Consider the following 12,344-nt stretch of genomic DNA (forward strand, 5'->3'; position numbering starts at 1 on the left):
TAGCCGTAAACGAACGGTGAATCACAACACAGACGGCAGTGACCCTTGAACTTAACGAGTGCTCGTTGCACAAAATAAGTAAGGAAGAGGGTAGGATAATACTCGTGAACTCAAATTTGCACTTTTCTGGCGGGTAATGGAATGAATAACGCTGAAGACGTTGTTCTTGAAGCATCGATTCTGAGGGTTGACAATCATGATGTTGACTTCGGACAAATACGCCCGATCTAGGGCCCTGGATGTAAAAAAGTCCTTATTCTTCAAAACTGTCACTGTCGGCCATTGAATGCTCGGCTCAGCAATATTGTTTGGAGCGAGCTACAGGGCCATCATACACTGAATATATCCAGTATGTGATGTTTCCTTTTAGCGATGGCAGAATTTCTCGAGCCGAGATTTTCAGGTTGTATGGTATTTAACCATGACGCTGCACAGCGGTTGTCTGAGGCTGACCGGCAGTTATTGAACTTTGCGAAACGGGCTACCCAACTGACCGGAAAATTCATGCACCAGCGTGCATTTGATGAATGCAATTTTATATTTAAGCTATTTTTTCACTTCAAAGAATCGTCTCAAAACATCAATTTTCACGACGTTTGATCAAAGCTACGTTTTTCGCTTAGAAGCCAATTTCTTTAAAACATCAATTTTCGACAAATGTGACCCTTTTGCTCAGGGAACCACAACAAACGCGTGACCGAACCTAACAAACGTAGGTGGGAGTAAACTGAAGCAGAGTTGTAGAATGAATGCAGGGAATTTCAAGCAGGCAAGGACTATACATAACCACTAGTTTTGCCATATGCACCGTCCAAGCAACGCTGTTCCTGAATCAATGAGCCGGACATGCTTCTTAATGAACCCGCGAAACGAGCACTCGCTAACTCTAAATGTAGCTGCCCCATGTGTTGTGATTTACCGTTTGCGGTTTTGGCTATGATTGTTCACCCCTCCAGCAGCGCTGCACCGCACTCCGCTACGCTGTTTTTCCCCGCAGGGGGTGTCTGCAGCTTGCAGGCTTTGGTGAGTGGCGACACCACGGGTTCCCGTGCATCCGCAGGGACATCCCCACATGGGGATGAGGGTGAACAATTCATCACCACGGACCCGAGCACCCGCGCTTCGCCGTGCGTCGCATCGCCGTGTCCGGGGAAAAAGGGATCCTGGTGGTTGAGCCGATACCGAGCGTTTGGACCTTTAAGGCCCCTCGGCGGAGGCAACACACCACTTTGGCCCCAGCTTCCTGTAGATGGCACCTCCGGCCTGACCCGACCGGGAGAAATCGGCAGTCGCCTTTTCCTGTCCTCCCCTCTATCTTTCACTTTCCTATCTTCTTTCTCACAACTTTCCTGCCTCCTATTCACTTACTATTTTCTTTTTTTTCCTGGCGGCGAGGGTTAACCTTGTGCGGCCGACCACCCTGAGTTGCGTCATATTTGGTTATAGCAGTCGTGTACAGCTGGCGTGGGCAGGGCTTGTTTTCAAGTTCCTGTCCCGTCCCCTAGTTGGGCTCTATGGTGGGTGGCTGGCACCATTGCCGAAGAACATTTTTATCTATGGCTGCTTCCTTACTTTCAAATGATCGCTCTCTGAAAAGGGGGCGGACCGATGTAACCTATCAGTTCTTTAGCAAGAAGAGAACATCTTTCCCAAAATTCCGCACCGTTCATAGTGAACAGAAAGAAATCCAGCCTGACTCATATATCCTTTCACAGTCTCAAAAGTCCTCACGGATTCATTAGGTCCGAAGTAAAAAGTAACAAAACTAGCTAGTGGAGACTGCCTGCTAGAACCTGTTGACATCACTCAAATCTCGAAACTGGCAGACATCGAGACTTTCTGTGACATCCCTGTGTCTGTAACACCCCGAAGATCGCTAAACACTGTACGTGGTGTCATCTCCGACAACGACTTTTTACACCTGACAGAAGAGGAAATGCTAGAAGGACTGTCCGAACAAAATGTAACCAATGTATATAGAATAAAATTACGAAAAGAAAACAAAGAAATTTCAACGAAACACCTGTTACTGACTGTTGCTTCCTGCACCATGCCTGAATCAATCCAGGTAGGGTACGCAAAAATCTCCGTCCGATCATATATCCCTAACCCTAGACGCTACTTCAAATGACATAGGTTTGGCCACGGCTCCCAAAGCCGCGATACATGTGCCAAATGTGCCTCCAATGATCATAAATTCGAAGACTGCAATGCTGCACCAGGCTGCGCAAACTACGAAGGCGATCACGCCGATTATTCAAGATCGTGTCCTGCATGAAAAAAAGAAAAGGAAATTATTACCATTAAGACCAAAGAGAATGTTAAAGAGGCCAGACAGCGTTACGCAATGACTCTGAGCACATTTTCTTTCACCGCACATACAAACTTCGCCGATGTGGTGCGTGGCCGCAGCGCACCACTGCGGCCTTCGGCATCTGCCCAGCTCACACTAAGTGAGGTTGAGGCAGCGCCATCCGCGCCCCTGGCAGATGCAGCGAGAGCTGCTATGCCACCCCCACAAACGGGCTCGCCGGCCTCCAAGTCGGCTGCCCGCAAGGCTTTCCCCGTTCGGGAGAAGTCCCCCACCCCCCTGTCCGCGGGTTCCCCGTGTAACTCCAGCGCCTCCACTGAGGCGATGGATACAAGTCAGAGCTCGCCTCTGCCGCAACGGCGGCGGGGCTCCCTTGACCGAGAAAAAGAAAAATCACGATAACAGGCCCTCAACAAGGAGGGCCCTGAGGTTCTGAATACATCCCCCTAAAAATTTATAATGACATCTCTTATCCACTGGAACTGCCGTGGAATTTTAAATAACTGTGGAGATGCAACATATCTCTTACATTCTCTTTCTACTGTGGCACTGAGCCTTCAGGTGACAAATTGTGGCCTTTACACAAAAATATTTTTAAAAAGTATAAAGTCTTTGGCCCTGACAGTGAGCAGGCGAACAGGCTCTCTGGAGGAGTTGCTGTTGTAGTTAAGAGCGGTGTTGCAACGCATGAAATCACGCTCCAGACGAATTCTGAAGCCGTTGCAGTCACTGTCATTAGCTTTAGAACAATTAGCATATGCACAGTGTATCTTCAACCACACCTCACAGTAACACTTCATGACCTAGAAACACTTTTTAATCAGTTACCAGAGCCATATCTGGTAGTCGGAGATTTTAATGCGCACTCCCCATTTTGGGGGAGTGAACAGACAGACACTAGAGGCCGGGTCTTAGACGATTTTATTCGATGCAACAACGTTTGCCTGCTAAATATGGGAAAACCCACATACTGCACTCCATCCTCAGCAAAGATGAGCTGTACTGACTTGTCTTTTAGCTCTCCATCCGTTTTTACAGATTTTAAGTGGAATGTTCTTGATAACCAGTACGGCAGTGATCACTTTCCAGTGATAATTAACTTTTCATCACCACCACCAAGAATTCAAACTAAACCACGCCGTTGGAAACTGCACTTAGCGGACTGGTAACTATTTCAAGGAGAGGCCTGTCTGGGAAAAAAATATTTTCTGATAATCTTAGCATTGATAAATTAAATGAAATTTTACCTCATGTATCATTACGGCTGCACGTCTACCGATTCCTCAATCGTCCGAAATATTACGACAAAATAACAAGCTCTGGTACACACAAGAATGCAGAGAAGCAAAAAAGGAACAAAACAAAGCCTGGGGAACTTTCTGAAGCTACCCCAAACACGACAACCTCATAAATTTTAAAAGGGCGAGAGCGAAAGCACGCTACATACGTCGCAATGCTGAGAAAATTTCATGTAAATCTATGTGTCGTCCATAAATAGTTCAGTTACATCGAAACAAATGTTGGAGCAAGTCCGCAAACTTAATGGCAGCTTTACTCCTTTCACAATTCCTTTCCTAACAGCTCCGGATACACAAAAAAGCATTAGCGAACAGGCCGACAAACTAGGGGAACATTTCGCCACAGTTTCTAGCTCCTGACGCTACACACAATCATTTTGAAAGCACAAGAACACAACTGAAAAACAACGACTGCCGACAAGTGGCAGTGCAAATGAACATTACAATAAATTAATCACACTACAAGAAATCCGTACAGTACTGTCGGCAGACAGACAGACAGCACCAGGTCCAGATGAAATCCATTATGAAATGCTTTCTCACCTCTCCTAAGACGCTGTAGAAGTTCTGAAATTCTTCAATAAAATATGGCAGTCTGGAAAAATGCCAAAGGCGTGGAAAAAGCCGTGGTTGTGCCATTCCTGAAATCTGGAAAACCGCCAACTTCGGCTGGCACTTACAGGCCAATAGCACTTACGAGTTGTCTTGCTAAAAGTTTTGAAAGTGTGCTAAATATTAGGTTAATGTTCATCCTTGATCGCGCAAACTTCTTGATATCCACCAATGTGGATTTAAAAAAAACCATGCTGTGCAAATGATCATCTCGTCCGTCTTAAAAACACAGTCCGTGAATTCATACACAAACAGCACAATCTGGCAGTATTTTTTACTTGGAAAGTGTATATGATACCACCTAGAAGTTTGGGATTCTTCGTGACCTCGCGGATCTAGGTATCCGTGGCAGGATGCTCAACTGTTTAAAAGACTTCCTCTCTGACCGTTCCTAACGTGTACGTCTAGGTTGCACACTTTAGAAAAAATTCATTCAAGAAAATGGCGTACAGCAGGGGTGTATTCTAAGTACCACACTCTTTATTGTAAAAATGAACTACATATGGCAAATAATTCCAAAGTCCATCATGTATTCCGTATATGTTGACGACCTTCAAATTTCATGCACATCTTCCAGTTTATCAACACGCGAAAGACAGATACAGCTTACACTGAACAAACTAGCGACTTGGGCAGACCAAATGGATTTAAGTTCTCGCCACAAAAAAACAGTTGCCGTCCTTTTCTCACTGAAAAGAGGAGTGAAGATTGATCCCACCCTGCACTTGAATGAAACTGTTCTACAAGTAAAACAAGAGCATAAATTCCTAGGCATAACTTTTGACAGAAAGCTCACATTCTTACCCCAAATAAACACCCTCAAAAAGAAAGCTTCCCGATCGCTAAATATACTGAATAAACTCTCACGGAAACACTGAGGGTCCGATACATTATGCCTTTTACAGATCTACCACTCCGTAGTACGGTCCACATTAAACTATGGATGCATTGTGTATGGGACTGCAAGACCATCATACCTAAAAAAAAACTGGATCCTATACAAGACCTGGGTCTCCGTCTATCAAGTGGTGCATACAGAACACCCCCCATAAACAGTCTGTATGCAGAAACAAATGAACCATCTCTTGCAAACAGAAGAGCAATGCTTACCTGTGCATATGTACTGAAAATAACGTCCTTACCAAAACACCTTTGTTACCCCATAGTTACCAAGCTCACATCTAGAAGACTATTCAATAATAAACCACAATCATTAAGACCTTTGTTATTACGCTTTGAAGATGTATGTCATGAACTGGGAATACTAGATGCTCTACCTAAAAATTCCACGAGACACGATCCATTGCCGCCATGGTACGGCCTTCCTGCTGCATGTGACTTCACTCTTACACTGTTTCGTAAAAAAACAAACACCACATAAACACCTACTACAAGAATACTTGGCTTTGAAAGAGAAATTTTCAAGCTATATGGAGTTTTACACGGATGGCTCGAAAACAGCGATGTATTTTGGAAATGCCGTAGTACAGGGGAAATGGGAAAAAATAGTAAGAATGCCAAGTTATGTATCAATTTTTACTGCCGAATGTTAGACAGTCTGTACAGCTGTGGACAAAATAGTACATGAGAACATCGAAAACAGTATAATATACACCGATTCCCTGAGCCGACTCACAGCGCTGCAGTCAAAAAATGCAATTGAACCCTTAGTAGGCAGCATCATACACAACATAGAAAATTTCGCAACACAAGGACATACGATAAGGTTCTGCTATGTCCCGAGCCACGTCGGCATTGAGGGTAACGAGAGAGTAGACGCAGCAGCAGTACGAGCTCAAAATGTTGAAATAAAAAAAAATGTGGACATACCTATTAAAGAGGGCATGAGGTTGATACATAACAAATTAAAAAAAACAAATGGCAGAAAGAGTGGGATAATGAACTCAACAACAAACTACACTTCATCAAGCCCACTCTGGGCGAATATAAGTCATGCAGACACCAGGAACGTTTCACTGAAGTAATCTTATGTCTTCTTCGCATAGGAAACACACACTTGACACTCAACTACTTACAAAAGAAGACAACCCTGTTTGTGAAAGATGCGGAGACGAGCTCACACTAAACCATATCTTATTCGCATGTTGAAACCTAGAAAAACTAAGGAAAAAGTATTTTAGTCAATTTTATAAATGCATTCCGTTTCATCCAACGCTAGTCTTGAGTGATAATGCAATTGTTGACATTCCTGATATTTTCAACATTTTACGAGAGGCTGGCTGTCTTAATAAACTGTGAACGCCTCACTTTCCTTTGATACACCTCAGCCACTTTCTCACTCGTGAGAAGAAGGCTAAGGTGTCTATTTCATTGGTTGGGGGCCTCGACATCCTTGCCCTGCAGACGATGGCCGCTGAGGTTACCTGACCTTCTTTAAAGCTTTTACAATTAACTACTTTAAAAATATTTCTACCCCTTAACTTCACAAGGTGATGTAAAATAAAATTTTAGGTCCTTCACACCACCGGCTTATTTTTTGTATAAAATCCAGCACAAGACAATTTTCTATACCATGCGCTTGGCGCATGATGGCCTTTGCTGCCTATGTGCCTTAAAACCCAACACACTACACGCCACCGCTATTCTGTTTTGTCGTCGTGCTGTTTTTCTCTGCGCTCTTCTGTCGTCGTGCTGTTTTGTCGCTGTGCTATTTTGTCGCTGTGCCGTTTTGTCCGGCGTGCTGTTTTGACGCGTGCGGTTTTTTCCCTATGCTGTTTTTTCGCCATGCTGTTTTTTCCCTGTGCTACACGCTACACGCCACCGCTATTCTGTTTTGTCGTCGTGTTGTTTTTCTCTGCGCTCTTCTGTCGTCGTGCTGTTTTGTCGCTGTGCTATTTTGTCGCTGTGCCGTTTTGTCCGGCGTGCTCTTTTGACGCCTGCGGTTTTCTCTATGCTGTTTTGTCGCCATGCTGTTTTTTCCCTGTGCTGTTTTGTCGCTGTGCCGTTTTTTCCTGTGCTGTTTCGTCGCTGCACTGTTTTGACGCATGCTGTTTTGTCGTGTGCTGTTCTTTCGTGTCCCCGTATTAAAGGTACTGTCTGCTTCAAATGAAACTCGAGCAAGAAAATCGGACCACGGGCAGCAAAACCAGAAGATTTCAGCCGCGGAAAATAGAATGCTAGCCCAATTGATTCTAAAAGAATAAGGAGACCAAATTTTTCAAACCATGTTTTGAACTTTGAAATGGTGCGCGAGATATCAGTATGCATAGATCTCCACATAGAATTCCCCTGCGACCGCTAAATAATTTGTAATTCAATCTTCATCTCCAGCTGTCTCAGTTTCGGCGTCAGCCACCGAACGGTGGTTATGACGGCATGGCCGAGTTCAAGAAACGCTGAGATCACATGAGGCATAAAAAACTGCGATAACAACGCTGTTCTGTCAATTTAATTCACTCAGTCTTACTCCCGCCTGGCCCAATAGCTGGGACCACAGCAAATGAAGTAGCAGCAATTACATCGCATTTTTTCATGCCTCACGTGACCTCACCGCTTTCCCAACTTGTCCGTGCCGTCATAGCGGTTGAAACCTATACCGAAACAACTTGAAACAAAAACAAAATTGTGTTGTGTTGGGTTTTATGGCACATAGGCGGCTAATACCATCATGCGCCCAAAAACAGCATTAGAAATTATTAGTCATGCTTAGGCGAATATCACGTGCAAATTCATGTTTGCAGATGTCTCTTCGGTCCTTCCTGAGAAAGAACACGCGCCAAAAATTTAGTGTCCCTGCTTCTTTAACATCCAAGGCGCGAAGACCGTCTCTTGAAAGTTTTTATGGATCCCACCTCCGTTTCTTCTTTAGCAGCTAATATTTTTGGTGTTCTTTTGATCGGGCGACAGTTATCCACTGCGTTTTTCATTTGGCACTGATGATACACAACTTTTTAGGGAGGTCACTTACTGCGCCCAGAAAAAAAAAACAGTACACCAGGCTGCTCTTCCATCTATTCGTTTTACGCACGACTAGGCAGTCTTCGATCTTCCTTAGATTCAGAACGTACAGTATGGTGCAGACAATGCTGAAGCAATTGCGTAACGCTCCCACATTCCTGATGAATATTGACACAGTGCACTCCGCATGTTCGCCTAGCGCTGATCTGAAGCACACGCCGCCTCAAAAAGAGGAAGTGGAAGTGACAGCGATCTGGAGCTGTGGTAAAGACGCGCGCCATAGCTTACATGAAGGCAAATTCTCGTTCAGCTATTGATTTAACTTTAGCTGTCAATGGTATTGGAGTATCTTTGTGGTCTACAATTGACCACGGTACGTTAAGTGACCACAATCCAATCACTTTCACTATTGCATGCAGCCCGCTTAGGGCGACTGGTTACGCACATAAATTAGTCAATACTACACTATTCAAGAGACTTCTAGGTGAGGCCTTCTCGTCGGTTGCTCCCTCGGATAAATCTGACTGGGGTCCTCAAGATTTAACTTCCGTGTTAGACGCCACTTGGCGTTCAGTCTTTACGGTTTAGTCACCCGTTAAAAATAAGACTCCTTCGAGCTGGTGGGATAAAGCCTGCGAAAAAGCCTATCGTCAGAGGAAATCCGCATGGAAGAGCCTATATAGAGCATAACCAGTGCCCTAAGAACTGGATAAATTACAAATTCATTGCAGCACCTTTTAAAAGAACCATTCTAAGGCTAAGGATGAATACAATTCAAATCTGAGCACCTATTTGTCCAACCCAGTCAGCCGTAAATCTCTCTATACATACATGGAACGTACTAACGTGCTGCCCTCTTCTCATATCGTTCAATCTACAGTGCTGCCCCCTCGGGAAGAAAAAGACCAATTGGAGTCCATAACTCAAGGCCTTGCTGCACATTTTCATGCTCGCACTGCTTTTCCTTCGACCCCATTTCATTTGAGTGCAGACTTCACTGAGGTTTCTGCATCTGATTTAGCGTCTGTAGTAAATTGCCTGCCGTCTCCTCCCCCTTGGGTTTACGGAGTAAAGTTGGCATGCTGAATATACTAATGCAAGACTTTGCCTCGGACCTCTTGCAGATTGTCAGTTCGTCTTTGAAAAAAAGCCTAGATTTCACAAAATTGGAAAACAGCGAAAATAATTATATTGCTAAAAGACCAGAAAAAGGGTTCTGATCTCGACAATATTCGGCCGATTGCTCTCACATCAAATTTGGTTAAGCTTGTAGAACGGGTAGTCTTAAGCCGCCTCACGAATCATGTTCTGTCTCTTCAAGGCTTCAGTGAGGCTCAGATTTGTTTCCGTAGTGGATGTTCAGTGTAGACCGCGCACATAGAGAGACGTATTAGGGTTGCTATGATGCAAAAAGAGGTATCTGCTCTGGTTACTTTAGATATTGCTAAGGCGTATGACAGCCATAGGCATTTACTCAATGGCTCTTGATTTTAGTTATTATTCATTTCAGGCCCCTGGCTATACCCCTATTTTTGTCGCTGAGTTTCTGGCCATTGAGTTGGCCTTAATCAGGATTCTGTGCAGTATCTCTGAGGTTATTATACTTTCAGACAGCCTTTCCGTCTTTACAGCGCTCCAAAAATCGAGGGATACTCCTATGAGCCGTTCCCTTCGATTTTTTATTACACCACATATTACAGAAGTACGTTTTCACTGGGTCCCTGGGCACTGTGGCGTTGTTTCTAATGAGAGGGCTGATTTTTTAGCTAAGTCCGCCCTTGGGGGAGCTATTTTCCCGTTCATTCCTAATACTGTCATCTTGACTGCAGCACGCTTCCAACGGTTCCAGCGCCTCCACTACTTGAGCCACAAGGCTCTCGTTGCTGTAGCGGATTTTCAACACCTGGCATTTCCTTGGAGTGTGCGGATGTGCAGTTCGAGGAAATGTGAGGTGTCCATGACCCTTTGCGCTGCAGTATACCGCGGCTATATCTCTATTTCTCTAGGCCAACCTCTGTGAGTCTTGTTGCGAAATTGAGTAAACAGATCACTTTTTGCTCTTTTGCCGGCGGTTCGCTTCTCTCCGTAGAACGTACTTGGAGATCCCCCTCGCGCGACTGGGTCTACCTCTATCTATTCCGATCCACCTCTCCTTTGGGGCAAGCGTCAAGGGATATGCCATTAAACTTGTGTGCGATTTTATTCACGGATATATAATTGCATCAGGTAGCTTCTTATGCTAGAATTTGAATTCACAGCTGTTTCATTTGTGTTTGTTTTATCACCTTTTTTAATCCGAATTCAAGTCTTCTTCACAAAATTATCTAATTACTCCACTCCTTGCCCATGCGTGCGTTTCTATCAGCAATGCACCCTGGCCAATCCCCCGCTGTGGCTACGCGCCGTTCAGCCTGAGGACTTTATCATCATCATCAGCATCGGTAAAGATGTTCGTCGAAGCCGGCTGTGTTGTGATCTGTGATCTCTCTCATTCACGCGTGGCAATATGATCAAGGAAGTGAACCTCGCGGCTGCTATGTATACACCTTAAGTGCGTGTGCAGGATAAATGGAAGGCATGAGAAAGTAATCTGTACAGCTTTACTATTAGAACATACATTTATAACCGCCGCGAGGACTCACTGGCAACGACATTCAGCTACTGAACCCAAGTTCATGTGTATTATACGGCGGCTGCTGCGCTTTGGTGGAATCGAAATGCAGAAACTCATGCTCAGTGAGGTTTCGTTGCGTGTTGAGGAACCCAGCAAGGTCCACCTGTAATCCGGAGCCCTGGACTACGGCGTTTCTGAACAGTGTTTCTTTGATACATGAAAACCAATCAAATAAGTAAGCTCTGTACTTGGAATCTGCCACATTTCTGCTTGCGAAAAAGGCAGGTATTAGATTGTAATCAAGATCCTCTCTCTATATACCTGCGTGTGCCACGCAATTTCCAGACATCTGGGTGCTGTTGCCGACGCATTAGTGCGCGGCCTTCCTCTTGCTGTAATGCTTACTGAAAGGTTGGAAAGTTGCGTGCTCCAGAACGAGGCTGCAGATTGGTGGATACCTAACTGCAGACAGCACACACCCATAGTGGCTTCGCTTGGAAGTTATGTATAGGAAGAACAGCTTAGGAGGAGGGGACAAAGAAGGCGAAAAAAAATGCTCAGCCGCTCATTGCTATTGCACCGACAACGAACAGAAAGAATGCGGCGCTCTACTCGCCATACCTTTCTTATTTACGAGTGCCACACCGACGTGCGAGCAAAGGCTGGTCAGGATAACCAACGCGAACGGTGCCGGGCAATCACAGAGCTTGCTCTTGCGTAAGAGAAGCATCGCGTAGCTCGCCCCGCGAGCGTTTCACACCTTCTCTTGGCGGATTTGGTTGCGCACTGTACGCAATCAAGCGAATTTTTTTTTTTTTGCACTCAACCCTGGGACGGAGAACGGCGTTTGCGTCAAGAGCGAACGTCGAAGTGATTGGCTGAGGCAGCTGCCCACTTGCGCCAGGTCAATAATGAATGCGCACGCAGGTACGGCGCAGAAAAACAAAAATAGAAATGAAGCAATGTCGGGATCACGCACTGGCACTCCTGTCGAAGCGAAATGGTTCTCTTATTTGTTAGTCCGTCTGGTCAAGTCCTCGTTGTGGTAGGGCTTCTTGGAATGCAGAGCGCCGTTATTTACGCATCGCCATTGCCGACCCGTGAGCAAGGTATACTTGTAAAGGCTGGTTCACATGCAAGCGACTGAGCGATTGAGCGGCGCGTCGCAGGGAAAATTTCCAACTTGTTGAAACCTCGCCGCTCATCGCAGCGACGATTCGAAACAAGTTTTTCCGCCGCGGCGGCAGGATTCGCTAGCATTTTCGCTTGCATGTGAAACAGGCTTAAGTCTGGCGGATAGGTTGGAGACACGTAGCCCAAATGCAGACACCAACGTATACTCGCTGCTGAGAGTGCGAGAAAAAAATTGTGTCCATGACGGCCTCCAGAGAAAATATTGCTGCCTCTTGTTTCGTTTGCCCCGAGTTGTCCATACACCTGGAACTTCCTTGCGCTCATGCGATTCGTACCTTCTTAGGCTGATCCTACTCGCCTAAGTACCTGCTGACGTAGAGGTACTCATGGAATGTCGATGCAGTGACACAAAGTTTCTTGGCGTTTGTGGCCTGCGAATAAAGTTAGTCCACACTTA

Source organism: Amblyomma americanum, chromosome 1 (assembly GCF_052857255.1).
Source record: "Amblyomma americanum isolate KBUSLIRL-KWMA chromosome 1, ASM5285725v1, whole genome shotgun sequence".
NCBI lineage: Eukaryota > Metazoa > Arthropoda > Arachnida > Ixodida > Ixodidae > Amblyomma > Amblyomma americanum.